Genomic DNA, 13,597 nt, shown 5'->3' with positions numbered 1-13,597 from the left:
TTGGCGGATCAGGCATTTCTGGTTGAACCGGTGGCGGAGGTGGTGGCGTAACTGCCACGAAACGTAGATCTTCGGAGGGATCTTGCTGCTGGTGTTGCGATGTCTGATGGGAGGGTGTGAAGTACCACTCGTGCTGGTTAAACAGCGCTTGAAAACTATCTGGCCCTTGATAAGGTGTGCCATGGAAAGAAGATCCGTCAGAGATCTCGATAGGATGTGTGGGCGTACCACGAGCAGGTTCTATGGGATCTGTGTCCTCATCCATATGGTCTTCTGAGAAGTGATCCTGTGGTCCTAACGGGACAAAGCCTGCAGGTTCCTGAATGTAATCTGCTGGGTTAAACTGACCTCTGAAGTAAGGAGTGGGATCATCAAAAGCACGGTGCGATACCGAACGCTGAAGAGGTATGTAGGAAGGTTGAGGGTTATTGGGATCATTTTCGGAATCTGGCCCGAACGAGTGACGGTACGATGGCGTCGAGCTATGCGAGGTAGAATGTCGTGCAGGCTCAAAGAGATTTCGTCTATGTCTTTGAGGCTCTTCGCTCCTCGTGTTAGAAGGAGCCCGCATATTCGATGGTCCGGCCTCGTGATCATTGTGAGTGATCGGTCCTTTGCCTTTTCCTCCTCTTCTGATGGCTGGCGGCATGATTCCTGCTTAACAAACTTTTAAATAACGATAAAATGACGAAAGACAAAATGGAATATCAATTCGAATTGTCTTATGTTCTTGTCTAGACTCAAGTATGTGTAATTGTGTCATTGAGATTAAACACATAAGGACTAGTGTTTAATTCACTCAACGTTGGCTCTGATACCAACCTGTCACACCCCGATTTCCACGTGTATCACCGGTGGGGGATTACCGTGACGTAGTTGGCAACAATATAGTCAAACCACAATATTTAAATGCACAGCGGAAGCAATAAGATAATATATTTCAACATTAAGTGTAATATCAATGTATCACCATTGTTGAAATAATAATCCACAGGGGATCAAATAGAAATAACAAAAGTATTGTTCAACAGACTTCAGGCATCTTAAGCTTGCGAGACTTCTAGTGATGCTAAGGAGAAATCCCAGCCAATTACGCATAGTACCTGCATTTAGTCTTTTTGGGGAAAATACGCCAGTTTACACTGGTAAATACATTCAACTGACACTTTTGGAAAAATATTTAATAAAATTGGTTTAAATGCTCAAAGCACAAACTCTTTATAACTTGGGATAATTTATAATCAAATCTTGTAAAGAATTACATGTTACTATGCGTTCGGTCGCCCGAGTCGTGTCGGGTTAAAGTTTAATAGACACACCACATAGCATAAAACCGTGGCGGGTAACCAACGGCTACACTTTTATAGTTATAGACATATTGCCGGGTGTACGCCTACACCGGGATGTCAAGGTCGTGGCCATTCGTAAATGCTGCTAAGGATATCCGGGACATGGTCATTAAGCCCCCAAAGGCGTTAAGCCAACAAAACAAGTTTTTAAACGGGTCACATTGATAATACCCAACTGCAAATGAGTTGGGGTCAATTGCCCGACCAAGCGGTATTTTAGATACCGTAACCCAAGCCCGTATAACGGAAAATAAGTTAAAAGTATTTACCTTTGCAAGTATAATTCCTTAAATTGAAATAAATTGCAGATAGATTTTACTGGTCCCCTAATCTGGAACGAAGGTTTAATTTAACCTATTAGAATCCTAACGGGTCTTTAATTTAGCCGAAGCTTAGACCGTTCAGTTTCAAAGTATAATTAAGGTTTAATCGCGTGAAAGGCGAAAACCGTGAATGGAGTGTGATTTTGACCCAACAAGTTCGAAGACTTGTTTTATATGGGTATAATAATCATACTCTGGATTTTGGGGTCAAAACAATATGGTTTGACCCGTTTCGGCCAATTTATGTAAACTAGTTACAAAAGCCGAACCGTGCGCGCAAAAGGCGCAACGGGTAACCGTAAGAGTCCTACACTGTTTTCCTAAGTCAACATGCCTTAAAGAGGTTGTGGTATTAGTAGGATACCTTCCGTAATGCCCGTAACGAGTTTAAGTTGATAGTATGCCCCTTAGGGGTATTTCGGTCTTTTTAAAGATTATAAAAGAGGTTTTTAGAGTTCTACAGGAAATCTGAGTTTCCCGAACAGTTTATAAAGTCTAAAATACTTTATTTATTATTTAAAATCAGTAGCAACTGGAATCGGGTCAAAAGACCTTGTAGAACTCAAGTTATGGCCGAAAAAGGCATATTCGGTATTTACCGAACCGTTGCCATAACCGCAGGTTATGAGCAGGCTAAAAATAATTAAAAATCTTAAAAAATTCCAAAATATTATTTTACGTCAGTGTGTAAAAGTTTTGGTGTCGAAATCTTGGTTTAGATATGTGTTATGCTAATTGCGCCGTTTATTACAAAAGTTTTCTTTAATTGCGCTATTTAGCATAACTCCTATTCTGGACCTCGGATTGACATGAAATTTTTGGGACATGCTTAGAATTCAGTAACCAAGGTTATGGTTCTTTCACACGTCCGAAATTCTCGTTTTAATTTGAAAAGGGCGTTGCGGTCAACTTTTAAGCACTTAACGGAAAGGTGTAAAAGACTTGGACAAACGACGAACCGGTCACAGAGGGTTATACCATCATGTAGCCTGGTCCAAAGAGAGTCCTACGGCATATCTACATTACCCTAAAGCGGGTCAGAACTGAAGTCAAAGAAAAAGTCAAAGTTTTGCGACTTTCGGCTCCGAACCGGGTCAATATAGTAAATGGCCGGATCAAACAAGCTTAGACTTGTTAATATACTTATTATCATGTTTTATGAGTGTTTAAACAGGTTGCATACCATCCACATTACAGATTATGCGTAAATCGCAAAATAGTACTTCTGTTGACTTTTTCTAAGCATGTTTGACTCGTCATTTGAACTAGTTAGAGTGGTGATCAGGGGGAACCCTTTTAAGGGTTTATTACCCACATAAATACCAACTTATAACTACTTTCAATTCGAGATATGACTGAGCCATTGAGGACTAATCTCGAAGTCAAACCGTAATTACGACGGTTTGATTTTTAGCTACATAACTAAGCAAAAACTAAACCACAAAGGATTGAACGACTTACAGAAGTCCAATGCAGATAGGAGAAGACTTGAGAGTGTTCTTGAGCTCCAGATGTGATCAAGAAGGTGTGAGGAACATTGTTGCAACCTTATGGCCTTTTATAGGCAATAAGGATCACTAAGATCATCACACAAGGGTCTACAAGGCTCCCTTGATGATCAACAACTGTCCCTCAGTGCTAAAATATGATTAGGGGTCGCCCATATCTCTGGAAGATCTTGGCATTAATGTTTTACCGCTTAAAACAGCCAACAGCCAACTTTCTGTCACTGGGCGTCGCTTACGGACCGTATGGCATGGGCCTTGCGGTCCGTAAGCCTGTGGCGGAAACACTTTTACCCCTTCACCCCCTTACGGTCCGTAAGGCATGATCCTCACGGTCCGTAAGCCATCATCAGTGGCAAAAAAAATTAACCTTTCATGATTTGAATGGTCAACTTGAAATTAATAATTTTGATGGATTGCCTTTAACCCATACTTGCCCAGATGTCTACCCCATTATGCAATATGGGTTTGTAAGAAGGATGGGCTCATGGCTAGTTATTTATCTTGCATTATTTTCTTAAGACCCAAATTAATCAACTTAGATACTTTTGATTATTATTAATGACCCGATTAAGATTAGGTGCTTATAAATTTGCTTGGGGTCTCGGGATTTATAGTGTCGAAGTCGCTCAGAGGTATAAAATTAACATGTCGACATATTCGAAAATCCTACCGCATATCTTAATTAAATCCGGGTTTATATTATTTTTTGTCGTATTTGACACGTGTCATTTATTTATTGGACACAAAAATTCGAGGTGTTACATCCTCACCCCCTTAAAATAAATCTCGACCCGAGATTTACTGAAATAAATAAGGGTATTTTTCCTTCATCGTGGATTCAACCTCCCACGTGAATTCGGGACCTCTACGGGCATCCCACTTGACCTTTACGATAGGTACATGCTTCCTTCGAAGCTTCTTTACCTGTCGATCTTCAATCGACAAAGGTTTTTCCACAAATTTTAAGCTCTTATCTATATGCACATCTGTATGTGGTATCACCAATGATTCATCAGCGAAGCACTTCTTTAGATTGCAGATGTGGAACACATTGTGAATTCCATTGAGCTCTTCTGGTAAGTTTAACTTATAGGCAACCGACCCGACACGTTCGATAACCTCGAAAGGTCCTATGTATCTCGGGCTTAGTTTGCCTTTCTTACCGAAACGCATCACCCCCTTCCAGGATGATACTTTAAGTAACACTTTTTCACCTACTTCGAAGTGAAAATCTTTACGCTTTAGATCTGTGTAACTTTTCTGCCTATCTCGGGCAGCTTTGAAACGGTCTCGAATCTGGACAATCTTGTCCGTCGTCTCGAAGACTATCTCTGGTCCTGATAACTGGACATCTCCAACTTCCGCCTAACAAACAGGCGATCTACACTTTCTACCGTATAATGCCTCAAAAGGCGCAGCCTTTATGCTGGTATGGTAGCTATTGTTGTAGGAGAATTCGATTAGTGGTAGGTTCTTATCCCAACTATCACCCAAATCGATAGCACATGCACGTAGCATGTCTTCCAACGTTTGAATAGTACGCTCACTCTGACCGTCTGTCTGAGGATGGTAAGCCGTACTAAAATTCAATCGTGTGCCCAAAGATTGCTGGAAACTCTTCCAGAAATGCGACGTGTATCTAGTATCCCGATCAGAGATAATAGACACAGGTATGCCATGCAAGGCTACAATCTTATCAACGTATAACTGGGCTAACATGTCGGAGTTATAAGTCTCCTTGATGGGTAAGAAATGAGCTGACTTAGTCAGTCTATCGACTATAACCCATATTGTGTCATTTCCTTTCCTCGTCTTGGGTAACTTGGTAATAAAATCCATAGTTACACATTCCCACTTCCATTCGGGAAGTTCAGGCTGTTGTAGCAAGCCAGATGGCTTTTGATGCTCAGCCTTGACTTGCGCACAAGTTAAGCATTTTGCTACATAAGCGGCTACAGACTTTTTCAAGCCTATCCACCAATAATTTGCCTTTAGATCCTGATACATCTTATCAACTCCCGGGTGAACAGAATATTTGGAATTATGGGCTTCCTGGAGGATAACATCTCGTAGTCCTCCATAAATCGGAACCCATATTCGTCCATTCAATCGTAAAATTCTGTCCTTGCTAAGAGTTAACTGCTCCTCAGTTACTCCCAGCTTCTCTTGAGGATAGTTAGCTTCCAACACAGCCTCTCGCTGTGCAGCTAATAACCTTTCAATCAAATTATTCTTGACTTCAATGCTCTTGGCATTGATTCGAATGGGTTTCACCCTTTCCTTTCTACTTAAGGCATCAGCGACTACATTCGCCTTGCTGGGATGATATCTGATTTCACAATCATAATCATTTAAAGTCTCCATCCAACGGCGTTGCCTCATATTTAACTCCTTCTGATTAAACAGATGTTGAAGGCTCTTGTGATCAGAATAGATCACAAACTTGATACCATAAAGATAATGCCTCCACAGCTTTAGTGCGAACACAACGGCAGCTCCAAGTCATGGGTGGTGTAGTTCTTCTCGTGCACCTTTAACTGTCTCGAAGCATAGGCAATAACCTTGCATTTCTGCATGAGCACACATCCCATGCCAGTGTGTGATGCGTCGCAGTAAACTACGAACTCTTCGGTACCTTCAGGTAATGTCAACACAGGGGCGTTGCTCAGCTTTTGCTTTAAATATCAAAGGACTCTTGCTGCTTAGGGCCCCAAACAAACTTTTCCTTCTTCTTGGTCAAGGAAGTTAAGGGCGCAGCAATCCTTGAAAAATTTTCAATGAATCGCCTGTGGTATCCTGCTAACCCCAGGAAACTACGAATCTCAGTAGGCGTCTTTGGCTCTTGCCAATTCATGACAGCCTCTACTTTAGCGGGATCCACCTGGATACCACGCTCGCTGACAACGTGTCCTAGAAATTGGACTGCTCGTAGCCAGAATTCGCACTTAGAGAATTTGGCATAGAGTTTCTCATGATGTAGCAGCTTGAGAATACAGCGAAGGTGTTTCTCATGGTCAGCTCGGTTCTTCGAGTATATAAGAATATCGTCGATGAAGACGATGACGAATTTATCCAAGTACGGCTTGCAGACGCGATTCATGAGATCCATGAACGCAGCCGGTGCATTTGTGAGCCCAAAAGGCATCACTAGGAACTCGTAGTGACCGTAACGAGTCCTAAATGCGGTTTTATGCACGTCTTCATCTCTGACTTTCAGTTGATGGTAGCCTGACCTCAAGTCAATCTTCGAAAAATAACTTGCCCCTTGTAACTGATCGAACAAATCGTCGATCCTCGGCAAGGGATATCTATTCTTCATCGTGACCATGTTAAGCTCGCGATAATCGATGCACAGACGCATCAATCCGTCCTTCTTCTTAACAAACAGGACAGGTTCTCCCCAGGGAGACGAACTAGGTTTGATGAAACCTTTAGCTAACAGTTCATCCAGCTGGGTCCTCAATTCCTTCATTTCGGTTGGCGCTAGCCTGTAAGGTGCTCTAGCAATCGGAGCTGCTCCAGGGATGATATCGATCCTGAATTCCACTTGTCTATCTGGTGGCAAACCAGGTAGATCCTCAGGGAAAACTTCTGGATATTCCGAAATGACGGGGATGTCTTCTAACTTCGGTTTAGGCTCTTCAATAATCACCTGTGCCATGTAAATGACACAACCTTTCTTTAGACATTTAGAAGCCTTGAGCATAGTCACTTGCTCAGGCAATCCGTACTGGGTATCTCCTCGGATGGTAAGCGATTCACCAGACGGAGTCTTTATCACCACTTGCTTTCTGTTGCAGACGATTTGGGCCTGGTTGTGAGATAACCAGTCCATACCCAATACTAGGTCAAAACCGGCCAATTTAAAGGGAAGTAGAGATAGAGGAAAAGAGTGGTTCTTAATGGATATCACACATTCATCTAACACAGTGGAGACGGTTTCTATGGTACCATCTGCTAGCTCTACCTCATAATTCACACTTAAGGTTTTGACAGGCATATTCAGCAGTTTGCAAAATTTATGATCTACGAAAGACTTATCAGCGCCTGAATCAAAAAGTACTCTTGCAAAGATATCATTTACGAGAAAAGTACCTGTGATCACGTTGTCATCCAGCACTGCTTCTTTCGCCTCCATCCTGAAGACTCTAGCATTGTTCTTCTTGGCCTCTTCAGGCTTCTTGGCATATTTAGGGCAGTTACTTTTAATGTGCCCCTTCTCGTTGCAGTTATAGCAGGTTGCGTCCTTTATTTACTTGCAGTCCACGGTCTTGTGGTCCTTGGACTTGCACAACCCGCAAGCATATGACTTCGACTGAGTCTGCGAGTTTGATTCGAGCCTACACTTCCCAAAGTGATGTCTCTTGCAAGTCTTGCACTTGGGCTTCTCACCAGCCTGTTGCCCATCCTTCCTTGACTCCGACCCCCTCCTGTTATCACCGTTTCCACGGTGTTTCTTGCTCGACCTCCGTGAAGTTTCATCTTCACGCTTTCTCTTTTCAGCTTCTTTATTCCTTAGCGATCTTTGTCGGACCGCATCCAGAGTAAGGGACAAAGATATATCAGCTACAGATCGAAAGGTCGCTGGCCTAGAGGCCTTCACGCTTGCCTTTATTTCGGGGGCTAACCCACCGATGAAACGAGCGATTCTCTTTGGCTCCGGGGTTACCGGATATGGAACCAACCGGGACATCGTGTTGAAGCTTGTTAGGTAAGCTTGGCAGTCAAGGTTTGTCATGATCAATGATAGAAAATCGGATTCTATCTTTTCCACCTCATGTTGAGGGCAGTAATTCTCCTTGATGAGAGAAACGAATTCCTCCCATGTCATGCTGTATAGAACAGCCTTACCCAAGGCCTGAACCAACGACCTCCACCAAGCCAGGGCCTCGCCCTTGAATGATTGAGACACAAATTTTACCACGTCTCTTTCTGCACAGCCGCTGATGTCCACCACGGTGTCCATCTCGTCAAGCCATGTCATACAATCGACCGCTCCTTTCTCCCCAGCGAAGTCCCGGGGCTTGCATGATACACAGTACTTGTAGGTGCAGCCTCTGGCGCGAGATGCGTCAGTACATACTCTTTCTTGACGGACACTATTTTCATTGGACGAATGATTATCATCGTCCTTTTTAGGCTTGGACAGCGGTTTGCTGTGAGATTTTGTGTGGGTTTTTGGCTTTGAGGGTGGTTTGGATATAGTTCGGCTCCGAGATTCAGTATATTCCTCATATTGTCGATCCAGAGCTGCCTTGACAGCATTGTCGACAAGAGCTTTCAACTCTGCGCCCGTCAGATGAACCTGGGCGTTATCGTATTCGTCTTCCTTCGAGTGGCTATTTTCTCCACTAGGATCAGCCATGGTAACTTGAATCTGTTACAGAAGATAACGAAACTTTTATTTAAGAGTTTATTATGGAATTGTATTTTATGGAAATTCATTAACCATGGTAACAGAGACCATATCTAGTTAATTTGTTACTCACTTTTATTTAGGATTTGAACATACTTATCCTAACTACAAATAATATTGCTATTGGCACAAAAGCCTGGTCACGAGGACGTTTTTATAATATTAGCCGAGATTACAGAGAATCAAGGTATGAAGGTTTGAACCGTAGTCCTTTTACCCTTTCTGACAGGGAGTCATAGACCACCACTGTCTTTTGCCTTATTATGACAATAATTATGGCCCGTAGGCATGACATCACTAATGGATGTTTAATAATTCGGCCCGTAGGCACTATATCACTAATGGATGTTTAATAATTCGGCCCGTAGGCACTACATCACTAATGGATGTTTAATAATTCGGCCCGTAGGCACTACATCACTGGTGGATGTTTAATAATTCGGCCCGTAGGCACTACATCACTAATGGATGTTTAATAAGTGATCATCTTTATCGATGATTTAACCCATGATTTATTAAATCATTAATTTGGGCTTTGAAATCCTTAGAAGGATTCTTATATAAGAATAACGCGTGCGATTTTAACGAATCACATCTGCCATGAACGTTAACATGATTACAGAGGTTAACGGAGAATCTGAACCTTTTAATCAGGTCTTACCATCTTGGCCGGATCTTATAAAGACACCTGGCTAGGTTTCACTCTTAAGATTCTTTATTTAGGCAGATTTAAATTTAAAAGGAATGATTTTTGATTTATTTCATATATAGTAATAACAAAAATGAAATTTATAACATAACATTCCATAAACTTCAAATACGATTACACGCTGCCCTAAACGGGACTTTATAATTAAATAACTACCTACGCAGAGGTTTATAGAAAAACAAGTCCACGCAGGGACCAACACAAGATAGATGTCCGCACAGGGACTATAAAGATAGGTCCACGTAGGGACTGAAATACGATAAATCTCCACGCAGGGACTTATTTAAAATAGACACTACATTAGAACATATATAAGGACTAATGGTCACGTTTCTTCTTCTTGCCCTTCAACAGGTTTGCTAGGCCCTTAAGGAATCCCCTGTTATTCTTTCGTTCTTCCTCGAAATCCCGTTCCACACGAGTTAAACGGTGGAGGATCTCTTCTTGTTCGGGCGGAGAAAAACGTGGTTGTGGCGCCAGTTGCGGAACTGGAGGTCTAGGAGGTGCTGGATACCCATGAGCTGAGTAATCCGGTATCCCTAGGTTTCCAAAAGCTCCGTCGGGATATCGGGCATTATACCTAGCCGCTATCACATATAGGTCGCGCTCATAGTTGTAATTGTAATGTGTGTGCGACGGCTGTTCGAACGAGTTGTATGCCTTGGACCCGTGTATGCAGGTATTGGGTGGTCATACCCAAACGGTGGCGAAGATGGTGCAACTGGTGCGGAGTTCGCCTCCTGTACTGGACTTGAAGGTCCTTCTTCTTGTAGTGGCGGGTAGTGACTACCACTAGAGTGTCGAGGGGTGCTAAAGTGGAATTCCCCTCTTCGGGTGGACATACGAGCACCCGATCTCCTACGCCTTGGCGGATCAGGCATTTCTGGTTGAACCGGTGGCGGAGGTGGTGGCGTAACTGCCACGAAACGTGGATCCTCGGAGGGATCTTGCTGTTGCTGCTGGTGTTGTGATGTCTGATGGGAGGGTGTGAAGTACCATTCGTGTTGGTTGAACAGCGCTTGAAAACTATCTGGCCCTTGATAAGGTGTGCCATGGAAAGAAGATCCGTCAGAGATCTCGATAGGATGTGTGGGCGTACCACGAGCAGGTTCTATGGGATCTGTGTCCTCATCCATATGGTCTTCTGAGAAGTGATCATGTGGTCCTAACGGGACAAAGCCTGCAGGTTCCTGAATGTAATCTGCTGGGTTAAACTGACCTCTGAAGTAAGGAGTGGGATCATCAAAAGCACGGTGCGATACCGAACGCTGAAGAGGTATGTAGGAAGGTTGAGGGTTATTGGGATCATTTTCGGAATCTGGCCCGAACGAGTGACGGTACGATGGCGTCGAGCTATGCGAGGTAGAATGTCGTGCAGGCTCAAAGAGATTTCGTCTATGTCTTTGAGGCTCTTCGCTCCTCGTGTTAGAAGGAGCCCGCATATTCGATGGTCCGGCCTCGTGATCATTGTGAGTGATCGGTCCTTTGCCTTTTCCTCCTCTTCTGATGGCTGGCGGCATGATTCCTGCTTAACAAACTTTTAAATAACGATAAAATGACGAAAGCCAAAACGGAATATCAATTCGAATTGTCTTATGTTCTTGTCTAGACTCAAGTATGTGCAATTGTGTCATTGAGTTTAAACACTTAAGGACTAGTGTTTAATTCACTCAACGTTGGCTCTGATACCAACCTGTCACACCCCGATTTCCACGTGTATCACCGGTGGGCCCGGTGGGGGATTACCGTGACGTAGTTGGCAACAATATAGTCAAACCACAATATTTAAATGCACAGCGGAAGCAATAAGATAATATATTTCAACATTAAGTGTAATATCAATGTATCACCATTGTTGAAATAATAATCCATAGGGGATCAAATAGAAATAACAAAAGTATAGTTCAACAGACTTCAGGCATCTTAAGCTTGCGAGACTTCTAGTGATGCTAAGGAGAAATCCCAGCCAATTACGCATAGTACCTGCATTTAGTCTTTTTGGGGAAAATACGTCAGTTTACACTGGTAAATACATTCAACTGACACTTTTGTAAAAATGTTTCATAAAATTGGTTTAAATGCTCAAAGCACAAACTCTTTATAACTTGGGATAATTTATAATCAAATCTTGTAAAGAATTACATGTTATTATGCGTTCGGTCGCCCGAGTCGTGTCGGGTTAAAGTTTAATAGACACACCACATAGCATAAAACCGTGGCGGGTAACCAACGGCTACACTTTTATAGTTATAGACATATTGTCGGGTGTACGCCTACACCGGGATGTCAAGGTCGTGGCCATTCGTAAATGCTGCCAAGGATATCCGGGACATGGTCATTAAGCCCCCAAAGGCGTTAAGCCAACAAAACAAGTTTTTAAACGGGTCACATTGATAATACCCAACTGCAAATGAGTTGGGGTCAATTGCCCGACCAAGCGGTATTTTAGATACCGTAACCCAAGCCCGTATAACGAAAAATAAGTTAAAAGTATTTACCTTTGCAAGTATAATTCCTTAAATTGAAATAAATTGCAGATAGCTTTTACTGGTCCCCTAATCTGGAACGAAGGTTTAATTTAACCTATTAGAATCCTAACGGGTCTTTAATTTAGCTGAAGCTTAGACCGGTCAGTTTCAAAGTATAATTAAGGTTTAATCGCGTGAAAGGCGAAAATCATGAATGGAGTGTGATTTTGACCCAACAAGTTCGAAGACTTGTTTTATATGGGTATAATAATCATACTCTGGATTTTGGGGTCAAAACAATATGGTTTGACCCGTTTCGGCCAATTTATGTAAACTAGTTACATAAGCCGAACCGTGCGCGCAAAAGGCGCAACGGGTAACCGTAAGAGTCCTACACTGTTTTCCTAAGTCAACATGCCTTAAAGAGGTTGTGGTATTAGTAGGATACCTTCCGTAATGCCCGTAACGAGTTTAAGTTGATAGTATGCCCCTTAGGGGTATTTCGGTCTTTTTAAAGATTATAAAAGAGGTTTTTAGAGTTCTACAGGAAATCTGAGTTTCCCGAACAGTTTAAAAAGTCTACAATACTTTATTTATTATTTAAAATCAGTAGCAACTGGAATCGGGTCAAAAGACCTTGTAGAACTCAAGTTATGGCCGAAAAGGGCATATTCGGTATTTACCGAACCGTTGCCATAACCGCAAGTTATGAGCAGGCTAAAAATAATTAAAAATCTTTAAAAATTCCAAAATATTATTTTACATCAGTGTGTAAAAGGTTTGGTGTCGAAATCTTGGTTTAGATAGGTGTTATGCTAATTGCGCCGTTTATTACAAAAGTTTTCTTTAATTGCGCTATTTAGCATAACTCCTATTCTGGACCTCGGATTGACATGAAATTTTTGGGACATGCTTAGAATTCAGTAACCAAGGTTATGGTCCTTTCACACATCCGAAATTCTCGTTTTAATTTGAAAAGGGCGTTGCGGTCAACTTTTAAGCACTTAACGGAAAGGTGTAAAAGACTTGGACAAACGACGAACCGGTCACAGAGGGTTATACCATCATGTAGCCTGGTCCTAAGAGAGTCCTAAGGCATATCTACAATACCCTATAACGGGTCAGAACTGAAGTCAAAGCAAAAGTCAAAGTTTTGCGACTTTCGGCTCCGAACCGGGTCAATATAGTAAATGGTCGGATCAAACAAGCTTAGACTTGTTAATATACTTATTATCATGTTTTATGAGTGTTTAAACAGGTTGCATACCATCCACATTACAGATTATGCGTAAATCGCAAAATAGTACCTCTGTTGACTTTTTCTAAGCATGTTTGACTCGTCATTTGAACTAGTTAGAGTGGTGATTAGGGGGAACCCTTTTAAGGGTTTATTACCCACATAAATACCAACTTATAACTACTTTCAATTCGAGATATGACCGAGCCATTGAGGACTAATCTCGAAGTCAAACCGTAATTACGATGGTTTGATTTTTAGCTACATAACTAAGCAAAAACTAAACCACAAAGGATTGAACGACTTACAGAAGTCCAATGCAGATATGAGAAGACTTGAGAGTGTTCTTGAGCTCCAGATGTGATCAAGAAGGTGTGAGGAACATTGTTGCAACCTTATGGCCTTTTATAGGCAATGAGGATCACTAAGATCATCACACAAGGGTCTACAAGGCTCCCTTGATGATCAACAACTGTCCCTCAGTGCTAAAATATGATCAGGGGTCGCCCATATCTCTGGAAGATCTTGGCATTAATGTTTTACCGCTTAAAACAGCCAACAGCCAACTTTCTGTCGCTGGGCGTCGC

The sequence above is a fragment of the Helianthus annuus genome, chromosome 9 (assembly GCF_002127325.2).
Source record: "Helianthus annuus cultivar XRQ/B chromosome 9, HanXRQr2.0-SUNRISE, whole genome shotgun sequence".
NCBI lineage: Eukaryota > Viridiplantae > Streptophyta > Magnoliopsida > Asterales > Asteraceae > Helianthus > Helianthus annuus.
The sequence above is the reverse complement of the archived record's forward strand: the minus strand, read 5'-3'. Positions refer to the sequence as shown.